Consider the following 13103-nt stretch of genomic DNA (forward strand, 5'->3'; position numbering starts at 1 on the left):
CTTGGACTCAATGGCAATTAAATTATTACATGTTGGTGGGTCACAGCTAAAACTGTGCTCAGAAGGAAATGTGTAACTTTATTTCTTTAACTTTTAAGTTCAAACATACACGTTCAGGTTTGTTACACAGGTAAACTTGTGTCATGGCGGGGATGTCGTACAAATTATTTCATCACCTAGATATTAAGCCTAGTACCCATTAGTTATTTTTCCTGATCCTCTCCCTCCTCCCACCCTCCACTCGCCAATAGGGCCCAGTGTGTGTTGTTCCCCTCTATGTGTCCACGTGTTCTCATCATTTAGCTCCCACTTACAAGTGAGAATATATGGTATTTGGTTTTCTGTTTCTGTGTTAGTTTGCTAAGGATAATGGCCTCCAGCTCCATCCATGTCCCTGAAAAGGACATTATCTCATTTTTTTATGGCTGCATAGTATCCCATGGTATGTATGTGCCACATTTTCTTTATCCAGCCTGTCATTGATGGGCATTTAGGTTGATTCCATGTCTTTGCTATTGTGAGTAGTGTTGCAATGAATATACATGTGCATTTGCGATGAACATACATGTGCATTTTAATAGACTGATTTGGGATTGCTGAGTCAAATGGTATTTCTGTCTTTAGGTCTTTGAGAAATCACCGCATTGTCTCCCACAATGGTTGAACAAATTTACACTCCCACCAACAGTACATAAGCGTTCTTTTTTCTCCACAACCTTGCCAGCATCTGTTATTTTTTTTGACTTTTTAATAACAGCCATTCTGATTGGTGTGAGATGGTATCTCATTGTGGTTTTGACTTGCATTTCTCTCATAATAAGTGATGTTGAGCTTTTGTTTTGTTTTGGTTTGGTTTTTTGGTTTTTTTTTTTGACAAAATCTCACTGTGTCACCCAGGCTAGAGTACAGTGGCATGATCTTGGCTCACTGCAACCTTCAACTCCTGGGTTCAAGGGATTCTAATGCCTCAGCCCCCCAAGTAGCTGGGAGTACAAGTGCACGTCACCACACCCAGCTAATTTTTTGTATTTTTAGTAGAGACGGTGTTTCGCTATATGGGCCAGGCTGGTCTTAAACTCCTGTCCTCAAGGGATCTGCCCACCTCAGGAGCTTTTTTTTTTTCATATGATTGTTGGCTGCACATATGTCTTCTTTTGAAGAGTGTCTGTTCATATCCTTTGCCCACTTTTTTATGGGGTTGTTTTTTCTTGTAAATTTGTTTAAGTTTATTATAGATGCTCTATATTAGACCTTTGTCAATGCATAGTTTGCAGAAATTTTCTCCCATTCTATATATAGTCTGTTTACTCCATTGATGGTTTCTTTTGCTGTGCTGCATTTTTTTTTTTTTTTTTTTTTTGAGATGGAGACTCACTCTGTCACCCAGCTGGAGTGCAGTGGCATGATCTTGGCTCACTGTACTTCTGCCTCCTGGGTTCAAGCAATTTTCCTGCTTCAGCCTCCCAAGTAGCTGGGATTACAGGCACAGGCCACAATGCCACAAAAAATGCTAATTTTTGTATTTTTAGTAGAGAAAGGGTTTCACCATGTTGGCCAAGTGGGTCGTGAACTCTTGACCTCAAGTGATCTGCCTGTCTCAGCCTCCCAAAGTGCTGGGATTACAGGCGTGATTTTTAGAATTTTCTATTGATATTCATAAGTGACAGTGGTCTGTAGTTTTTTGTTCATCTCTATCTTTATCAGGTTTTATTAAAGTTAATCTCATTATGTAAAAGAAATTGGAAAACTATGTTCCTTTTCTTTTGCTCCAGATAAATTTAAACAAAATTAGAATTATCAGTTGTTTATTACTTAACATTTTGTTTTGAAGATTTATAGATTTTCAGAAAAAAAATTATTTTAAAACTACAAAAATTGCTATATACCTAAATTCCCTGGAGGTACATACATGTTTTTCTGAAGTGCTTGAGATTAAGTTGTAGATATATTTTTTAACCCTGAATTCTTTAGTGTATATTTCCTAAAAACAAGGACATAGATTTATATAACCACAATACAATTATCAAAATCAGGAAATTAACAGATACAATACTATCATCTAATCCATGGGCCTTATTCAAATTTTATTAGTTTTCCCAATAATATCTTTTCCAGAAAAATATTTTTTCTGGTTCAGAATCTAACACAGCATCACACATGCATTTAGTTGTCATGTTCCTCTAGTCTCTTTTAATCTGGAGCAATTTATCAGTCTTTTTCTTTCTTCACCCTGATATTTTTGAAGGGTATAGGCTATTTATTTTATGTAACATCCCTCAATTGTATTTTATCATGACTAGATTCAGGCCACACATTTTTGGTCAGAAATACCACAGAAATGATGTTCTGTCCTTCTCAGTGCATTATATCAGGAGGCACGTGTATGTTTGTCTCATTACAAGTAATGTTAACTTTGATCATTTGATTGTGTTGTCTGCCAGATTGTCCACTGTAAAGAATGTCTGTTCCTTAATAGTTTGGTAAAATTCCCCTAGAAACTTCATAGCATTTTTTCTAATGGATGGAATGGTAACTCTTTCAAAACTTCCATTACTCCCCAAATTTTCTTAAGCTGGCCCTTTGTAATCACTCCATTTCCCAATTCCTAACCCCTGGCAACCACTGATCTGTTCTCTGTCCCTACAGTTTTGCTTCTTCAGAATGCCATATAAATGAAATCATAAAGTATGTAACATTTTGAGACTGGCTTCTTTCACCCAGTCTAATGCATTTGAGATTTGTCTATATTGTTGCCTGTATCAATAGTCTTTTCCTTTTAATGGCTGAAGAATATTCTGTTGGATAGCTGTACCAGTTTGTTTATCCATTCACCTGTTAAAGATCATTTGGGTGGTTTCCAGTTTGAGGTGATTATGAGTAGAGCTGCTATAAACATCTGTGTAAAGAGTTTTGTGTGAGCACAGTATTTATATCTAGGGTAAATACCCTGTGAGTGAATTGCTTGGTTTGTATTGATAGTGTATGTTTTACTTTATAAGAAACTGTCAAACTATTTTTCAGTGGCTGCACCATTTTACACTCCCACCAGGAATGTAGGAGACTTCCAGTTACTCCACACACTTGCTAGTGTTTGGTATCGCCAGATTTTTTCTGCTTTTAATTTTAGTCATTCCAGTGGGTATGTTGGTGTATCTCATCACAGTTTTAACTTATATTTTCTTAATGGCTAATGATGTTGAACATCTTTTCATGTGCTTACTGCCATGTGTATATGCTTGTTAAAGAGGTGTCTCTTCAAATGTTTTGTCCATGTTTTTATTGGGTTATTTGTTTCCTTCTATTGAGTTCAGAATGTCCTTTCTATATTCTGGATACAAGTTGTTTGTCAAATATGTGTCTTGAAAATGTTTTCCCCCAGTCTGTGGCTTTTCTTCTCATTCTCATAACGGGGTATTTCACTTAGAAAAGTTTTAAATTAACCCCATCAAAGAATGGGCAAAGGATATGAACAGACACTTCTCAAAAGAAGACAATTATGCAGCCAACAGACACATAAAAAAATGCTCATCATCCCTGGTCATCAGAGAAATGCAAAACAAAACCACAATGAGATATCATCTCACACCAGTTAGAATGGCGATTATTAAAAAGTCAGGAAACAACAGGTGCTGGAGAGGATGTGGAGAAATAGGAATGCTTTTACACTGTTGGTGGGAGTGTAAACCAGTTCAACCATTGTGGAAGACAGTGTGGTGACTCCTCAAGAATCTACAACTAGAAATACCATTTGACCCAGCCATCCCATTACTGGGTATATACCCAAAGGATTATAAATCATGCTGCTGTAAAGACACATGCACACATATGTTTACTGCGACACTATTCACAATAGCAAAGACTTGGAACGAACCCAAATGTCCATCAATGATAGACTGGATTAAGAAAATGTGGCACTTATACACCATGGAATACTATGCAGCCATAAAAAAGGACGGGTTCATGTCCTTTGTAGGGACATGGATGAAGCTGGAAACCATCATTCTGAGCAAACTATCGCAAGGACAGAAAACCAAATACCACATGTTCTCACTCATAGGTGGGAACTGAACAATGAGAACACTTGGACACAGGGCAGGGAACATCACACACAGGGGCCTGTCATGGGGTTGGGGGGTGGGGGAGGGATAGCATTAGGAGAAATACCTAATGTAAATGATGAGTTAATGGGTGCAGCAAACCAACATGGCACATGTATACATATGTAACAAACCTGCACGTTGTGCACATGTACCCTAGAACTTAAAGTATAAAAAAAAAAAGAAAAGTTTTAAATTTTGATTAAGATCAATTTATCATTTTGTTTCATAGATTATGCTTTTGGTGTCATATCTAAAACTTATTTGCTTAACCTAAGGTCATACAGATCTGCTTCTATGTTTTCTTTTAAAGTTGTTAGAGTTTTTATATTTTACATTTATATTTATAATTTATTTTGAGATAATTTGTGAATAAGACATGAGGTTTAGATCAAGCTTCATATTTCTGCAAATGAATATCCAATGGTTCTGATGCCATTTGCTGAAAAACTATCCTCCGTTGAATTGCTTTTGTATTTTTATCAAAAATTAATTGGCCATATTGATTGGTTGTTAAACTCTCTATTCCAAATACTGTTTCTGAAATCTCTACTCTTTTTCTTTGATCTATGTGAGTATGCCCTCACCAATACCATACTGTTTGATTATTACAGTTCTATAGTTAATCTTAAAATGCAACTTCATTCTTCTTTGTCAAAATGTTTCTGGATATTCTAGATTCTTCTTCTTGCCATATACATTTTATAATAAGTATGTCTATATCTATAAAAAATCCTGTTGCGATTTTGATTGGATCAGCATTAAATTCATAGATCAATATACAGAGAAATGTCATGATTAACTCTATTGAAGGTTCCAATCCATGAGCAGGGCATGTCTCTCCATTTATTTCTGTCTTTCTGCATTTTGCATTATCATTGCTCATTGCTAGTATATAAAAATATAATTGATTTTCATGTTCATGTGCTGATTTTGAATCTGTAAACTTGTTAAGTTCACTTACATAGTTCTAGCGGGTTTTATTTCTTCCTTTCTAATCTATATGCCTTTTATTTCTCTATCTTGCTTTAATCCACTATTAAAAGAGAGAAGGAGAATGGACATTCTTGCCTTATTCCTAATCTTAGAGGAAAGCATTCAGTCATTAAGTATGATGTTATCTGCCCTTTATCAGAATAAGGAAGTTCCCTTCTATTCCTACCTCACTAAGAGTTTTTATCACAAACGATGATGTATTTTCTCAAACGGGTTTTATGCATCAATCAAAATAATCATATAGAGGTTTTTTTCTTTACTTAAATGATATGGCGAATTACATTGATCGGGTTCAACTACTGAACTAGTCTTCCATCACAGCAATAAACCCCACTTACTCATGATATATTATTCATTTCATATGTTGCTGAGTTCTTTTTTTTATGTTTTCTTGAGAACTTTTACAACAATGTTCATGAATGATACTGGCCCATAGTTTTCTTTTCCCATATTATCTTTGTCTGGGTTTGGAATCAGGATGATTTAAAACTCACAAAGTGAGTTGGGAAGTTTCCTTCCTCTTCTCTTTTCTAGAAGAAGTTACGTAAAATTGGCATTGTTTCTTTTGTAAATGCTTTGTAGGACTCACCAGTGAGATTGTCTGGAACTGAAAATTTCTTTCTTGGAAGTATTTTCACTACAAATTCAATTTTGAAAATAGATTTAGGACAATTCAGGTTATCTACTTGTTTCTTTGGTGACTTTTGGTAGTTTGTGTCTTTCAACAAATTTATTTTATATACATCGCCAAATGTATGTACATACAATTGTTCCTAGTATTCTCTTGTTACCTTTTAATCTGTGTGGAATCTATGGTAATATCCACCCCCACCCCATTTGGTGATCTTATATTTGCTCCATTTGCTTTCTTTTTTTAAATTTCTATTGTAACTTCTTAGGGTGGTAGCTTCGTTTGTGTTTACCCCTTCTCACTTATTAATATAAGTCTTTTAAACCATGAATTTTCCCCTGAACACCATCTATAGGTTCTGATAGTAGAATTCATTTATCATTTCCTTCATATAATCTAATTTTGGTTGAAATTTTTTCTTTGCCCTGACTTAAAAGAGTTTTGTTTATTTGTTTACTTTGAAGAGATGAGGGTTTTTTCTAATTTTATCTTTAATTCCTACTTCTACTGCGTTAAAATTAGGAAACTTTCCTGTACCATATCTACCTTTAAATGTATTGGGACTTTCTTTGTGGACTAATATGTGGTCAAATTTTGCACTTCTTCCACAGGTGCATGTTTTAAAAAGAACTCTATTCTTTATTTTCAAGGTAAAAAGTTTCCTTTGTGCTAACTACATCTACATTACTAATTGATTATACTGTTTAGATCTACTTGGTTTGTAATTAACTAAGAAAGTTGAATTAAAGTTCTTAATATTACTATATATCTGTTATGTATCTGTTTTTTCTTCAGGTAATTCTTGTAGTTTTCACTTTAATTAATGCTGATACTTTTATTTAGTTCTTCATTGAGAATTATACTCTTTGCCCATTTTTTGTTTCTCAAGTTACTGAATCCCTCAGTTTCATACATGTGTCTGACAAATATCGTAATACTAGTTTTCATTGGTGACCCATCCTGAATTTATTCTTTCATTCATAGGTAAGTGTATTACTTTCCTATTGGGCTATAAGAAATTATCACAGACTCAATGGCTTAAAACAACAGGAATGTATTATCTTACAGTTCTGGAGGTCAGAAGTCTGAAATGTGTCTCACTAGGCTAAAACCAACGTGCTGACCTGGCTGTGTTCCTTCTGGAGCTTCTAGGGGAGAATCTGTTTCCTTATTTTTTTCCAGCTTCCAGAGGCTGTCTACATTTCTTGACTTACAGTCCCTTTCTCCATCTTCAAAGCCAGCAATGGTGGGTTGAATCCTCCTCAGGTTGCGTCACTCTGACCTTCTCTCCTAGAGTTAAATTTTCCCTCTGCCTCTTTAAGAAACCCTCCTGATGGCATCAGGCCCACAGATAATCCAGGGTAACCTCCTATTTAAGATTGGCTGATTAACAACCTAAATTCCATCTGCAACCCTCACCATGTAACATAACAAATTCACAGCTACCAGGGAACAGTCCTCTATTTTCTTAGTCCTCTATGTTTTTACTTACTTATTAGTTCTTTATTAGCAAATTTTAGTTAACTTTTTTAGTATTTATATTTGTATCTTAAATATGCCATAGTAGATTGGATTATTGTCTAAAATTCCTCACTCCAGAGCAATATATTATTTCTACCCCATTGATGATGGGCCTAGACATGTGGCTTGCTTCTGCCAGTGAATTTATTGCAGATGCAGCATGAGCAGAGGCATGAAATGTGCTTTACTTGTTGGCTTGGTTGCTTATGCTCTTGTGGTGTGCTATGAGAAGATTTCCTCTGGGTATCTGCTGCCCTTTCACCTGGGTCCAGAGCTAATACAGGTGGATATCCAAACCCAGTCCATGGCCAGGAGCCATGCCCAGATGGCCCACAGCCTCAGGCAGGGCTACTGACAATATCATTTCTAATCAGCCCAAACCTCAGTCAGGCAAAGGACACATCAACAACAATGATGTTGTGATGTTCTCATAAACCACTAACTTCTTGAGGTTGGTTGTTATATAGCAAAACCTGTATAGTATGATATGTATTGCTACTACTTAGTCGATTTTAAATGATATGTTTTTACTCTCAGCCATTACATGAAATCTTCAATATAATTTATTCTCAATCTATTTTTTGTTTTTACCTTTTCTTCCCCCAGCTTAGGTAAGGCCTATCATTTCTATAATGTTTTACAATACATAACATTCACCTTCTATCCTGCCAATTGAATACTCTCATTAATATTAGTCTTAGTTCTTCTATCAAATATGTATAATGCTCACTGCCTGTCCTTGTATATAGTTTCTGGAGAAATGGTTGGTTGGTTGAAGTTTGTCATTTTTATTTTCCTCAAGAAAGGCTCATGGGAACACATTCTCTGAGCTCTTGTGTTTTTAAAATTGTATTTTTTTAACCTTTCTATTTAAAGAACTTTTTGACTGGGTATGAAATCATTGATTCATACTCTCTTTCCTTAAATATTAAGTGTTGTTCTACTGTCGTTTAGAATTGAATGTTGTTCTGGAAAAATCTGAAGCCAGCTGGGGACAAAGGAAATAAAGTCCTATATAAGGTCTAATATTAGGAATCTTTATATTCACAGTCCACTAATTTTTCTAGGAAATGTCTCAGCATTGACCATTCACAGTCACCTTTCTTGGGTACAAAATGTGTCCTTGGCAATGTGTAGATTCAAGTGTTATTTTATTTTAGGAATGCTTTCTTGATTTATACCTTTAATATTCTGTTTTGTGTTTTGTTTTCTTCTTTGGGAATGCCAGTTATGCATCTATTTAATGTCCTTTGCCTGTGCATTAAATCTATCACTATCTATTCCTCTTCAACTCTTTCTATTTACATTTTACTTTGTTCACGCTTCTCATTTCTATTTTCTATGTCATTTCTTTTTGTAGTGTTTATTAACACTTATGCTTTTTCAAATATCGTCTTCATTTTTATCATGGTTCTATTATGTTTTTTCTTCCCCTTCCTCTCTGAGTTTTGCCAGATCACATTTCATCTTCTGCTGCCCTGCAAGCTCATCTCTGAGGTATTACATAATGGTTATTTTTAGAGAGTATTGCTTCATTATGATGTTTAATTCATAGTAGAGTGTTTGTTCACAATTCTGATCTATTCCAAGGCCATTTTACTACTGAACATTTTTATTCATAAATTTTGCTGCTCCCTTCCTCCTTTTTTTCATAGTATCTTCTTAAAAATGCAGCACTAGTGTATTTTTTATCACTTACTGTTAAATGCATTAAGATTTCATGAGCCATGTATCTGCTATAGATGGAGAGAGGCCAGGGTGGAATTATAATCAAGTCAGCTTTCACAACTCAAGAAGGAGGCTCTCTTCTCCTCACTTGCTACAAAGTTAGGCTGCTTCTCTTAAACATGGATTGTCTAACATGCTTCTACATGTAACCTGGTGTGGAAGATTAAATTCCCATTCTCCCTTCTTTTCTCCCTGTAGTAACACCATATATCTACATCTTTGCTACTGCCTTCTGGTAGATGGATTGTACTTGTCTACCCCTTGACTTTGGACTTGGTCATGCAACTTGCTTTGGCTAATGAGCTGTTAGTGAGTATCCCATGACCAAAGGCACGATACTTGGCTAAGGACCCATTAGTGAGCATGCCATGATCAAAAGCATGACATTTGCTCATGCAGTTGAGTTTATCGTCTTGACTCTTCCTTTTCATCACGAGAAGAACATGCCTCAGATAGCCATTGGTTTAAGGAGGTTGAGATACATGTGAGAAAGACCAGCACTCAACCGTCAAACTTGGGTCAAACCTAGCTTAGAACAGCCTACATACATTAACCCCAGCCACCTTGAAGACACATGAGCAAGAACAAATGTTTATTGTTTGGGTGTGTTTGTTATATAGCGAAAGCTGACTGATACATCCAGCCTCCTCACTTCTCTGAACCTAACCAAGCTCAGGGGGACTTCTTCCACCTCTTAATGTGTTCTATTTCTTCACTCTCTTCTTTAATTAAATGGTACAGTTTTTTCCCTTCAGAGTGGTTCCCCCAGCTTCAAGAAGTTTTTGTAATTTTTTTGGTCCAATGCTTTACTGAGCTCTCTCCTCTGCTGTTGGCTTCTCCCTCTTACACAGCTCCTGGGTGCTCTTGGCAGCTCTTACCAAATATTTTTCAGTCTGTCTCCTAGCTTCACGGAAAAAGGAGTTTGAATTTTTGTTTTCTGTTCTCCTTATTGCTTTGGATGATTTCCAGGAAGAAAGGAAGAGATTATGAAGTTTGCACATCCATTTTCAAATGGAAGTCTGCCTTGCTTCTAGAATAAGAAAGTAGCATGGAGTCTTGGAACAAATGTAGGCTTTAGAATCAGACAGACCTGAATCAGATCCTGGGTCTGCCACTAATTTCTGTGTGAATTTGAAAAATTTACACTGACCTCTCTGAGCTCCAGTTTGTTTCTTCAATCTATAAAAAGGATCTAGTAACACTTATCTCAGAGTTATTAAAAAGAACATCTTCAGAGAATGAAAGCTAAAATATGGACAGCATCTAGCAGTGCAAATAGTAGGCACACCAAAACATGAAATGAAAACCTTTTTTTTTTTTTAGACAGTCTCACTCTGTCACCCAAGCTGGAGTGCAGTGGCGTGATCTTGGCTCACTACAACATCTGCCTCCCAGGTTAAAGTGATTCTCCTGCCTTAGCCTCCTGAGTAGCTGTGATTATAGGCACGCACCATCACAACCAGCTAGTTTGGTTTTTTGGGGGTTTTTTTGGTTTGTTTGTTTTTTGTTTTTGTTTGTTTTTAGTAGAGATGGGGTTTCACCATGTTGGCCAGGCTGGTCTCAAACTTCTGACCTCAGGTGATCTGCCCATCTCACCCTCCCAAAGTGCTGGGATTACAGATGTCAGCCATTGGACCTGGCCTGAAAACATAATTATTATAATTCTTTCATTGCATTGTTGGTGGTGACTAGAAAACAAAAGATATGAGAATGCAGTTTTTAAAACACCTAGATGAAAAGGCAATAAAAGTACAGAGATATGTCTTCCATTCTGTGAAATCTGCACAGGAACAGTGAGAGCTGCTGATTCTTACAGAAGCTCAGAAAATAGGTTAATGCCTTGCATCCTGTCCCTCCTCTCCATACTTGGGTTTTCTGTCCCCACCTCTACAGAACACATGTCTTGGTTCTGGGGATGGGGCCAATGGCTCAAGCCAAGCCAATTTTCACAACCTCATTCCTTGACCACGATCCATTTGTTCATTGATGGGTATTTGATTAATTCAGGGCCAATGAGATTGTAAAAGATGTTAGCTGGTGGTTTTAGAAAAGCAAGGTTTTACTCTTCTGAGGGTTTGAGACGGAGTCTGGCTCTGTCACCCAGGCTGGAGTGCAGTAGCGCAATCTCGGCTCACTGCAAGCTCCGCCTCCCAGGTTCACGCCATTCTCCTGCCTCAGCCTCTCCGAGTAGCTGGGACTACAGGTGCCCCCCACCAAGCCCGGCTAATTTTTTTTTTTTTGTATTTTTAGTAGAGACGGGGTTTCACCGTGGTCTCGATCTCCTGACCTCATGATCCGCCCGCCTCGGCCTCCTAAAGTGCTGGGATTACAAGTGTGAGCCACCGCGCCCGGCCTTCTGAGGGAATTTCTAAGAGCAACCTTGTCTCTTTCCCTTGACATGGTCATCAAGTCCCAGAAGATTTTGAGAGCTCTCTTAAAACTGCAACAGGTTCCGGGAAGTGAGGAGCCCCTCTGCCCGGCCACCACCCCGTCTAGGAAGTGAGGAGCTTCTCTGTCCGGCCACCACCCCGTCTAGGAAGTGAGGAGCGCCTCTGCCCGGCTGCCCCGTCTGGGAGGTCTACCACAGAGGCCAGAAGCAATGTGGGGGCTGGACGTGGTGGCTCACGCCTGTAGTCCCAGCACTCTGGGAGGCCGAGGCAGGTTGATCACTTGAGGCTAGGAGTTCGAGACCAGCCTGGCCAACAGGGCGAAACATATGAAAAATACAACAGACAAACCAACCAACCAACCCAGCGACAACAAAACAGGTCTACCCTGGAGTCATACTCTAATTTTTTCTATTTTCCTCCCTTTCTGATCCTTTATCCCACTTTCTTTTTCTTCCTCTTCCTTCTCCTTCTTCTTTGTCAAATAGAGGATTGAGTTATTATCATTGATCCATACAAAGTCCCTCTCTTATTCATTTTCTTTAATTCCCACTCCCCATTTCTATTCCCCGTCTTCCTATGTGCGACCTTCCTAATATGTTTGATATGCATCTTTTTGTTTGTATGTATTTTTAGAAAATGTTTATTGTTTTGGGTGAAAAAAATTAATTAAAAAAAAAAGAATGGTCTCAGAAGATGCTGAAAAAAAAAAAACTGCAACAGGAAAGGGATACGGTCTTGAGATGAGGCTAGCATGACAGAGAGGAAACACACAGAGAAAGAGACCCGGGATCCTTGATGCTATTGTTGCATATCTGAATCAAACCAACACTGGAGCCCATCCAACCCCTTCACTGTATGGTGAATAACCAGTTAACCTTCTTCAAATTGGTTATGCCCATTTGAGTTTGGTTGTCTCTTACTTGCAGCTAAATGTACTCTGTCATATTATCAGACAGCAAAGTTTCCCAACAATTCCCATCACCATCATTAACACATTCTCAGCAAAAGACCATCTTTAATCCTGTGTCCCAGGTGGTTTCCAGATCAAAAAACCGTTACTCAGTGTCCCTTTTATGATTATGTTTTTTCATAGACTATGCTATTGTATGGGCCCAACAAACGCTTATCAATAAAAGCTAACATCTGTTAAGTTCTTAATACATACCAATTTCTTTATCAAGCCCTTTGCTGCATTCTTTTATCTAATTCTTACAACATTCCTATGAGATAAGCACCACTGCCTCTTCCTACAGAGGGAGAAACTAAGACTTAGCCATCTTAGCTCCCCAACCTAAGTTATAGATCAATAAACTGGTGAATCCAAGAGTCAAACTGACTCCAAAGTTGAATTCTTAAACACTAGGCTGAACTGTGTCTAAAAAATATTTATTGAGCACTATCTATGCACAGACAGGAATCAATTAGTTTCTCCTCATGAGTTGCATGTGAGCTAATGGGATAAGCAAATTTGTACGCAAATCATTATAGCACAGCAGGGAATGCAGGAACGTGCCTGAAAAGACAAGTGGAGGCCAATTCAGGAAAAGATCCGTAATATGCAAAGCAGCCAGGACTCTATCCTGAGGGCGATGGGGACCCAGGGTAAGGTTTTTGGCAGGGGAGTGGCGTGATCAGGTGGGTTCTGTAAACTGTGGATGTGACTGTAATGTGAAAGATAAATGAATGGAATGAGACTGGGGTTTAGCCAACCAATGAGGAAGGTGTGCAATACTCCAGATG

Source organism: Hylobates moloch, unplaced genomic scaffold (assembly GCF_009828535.3).
Source record: "Hylobates moloch isolate HMO894 unplaced genomic scaffold, HMol_V3 SCAFFOLD_6, whole genome shotgun sequence".
Lineage (NCBI taxonomy): Eukaryota > Metazoa > Chordata > Mammalia > Primates > Hylobatidae > Hylobates > Hylobates moloch.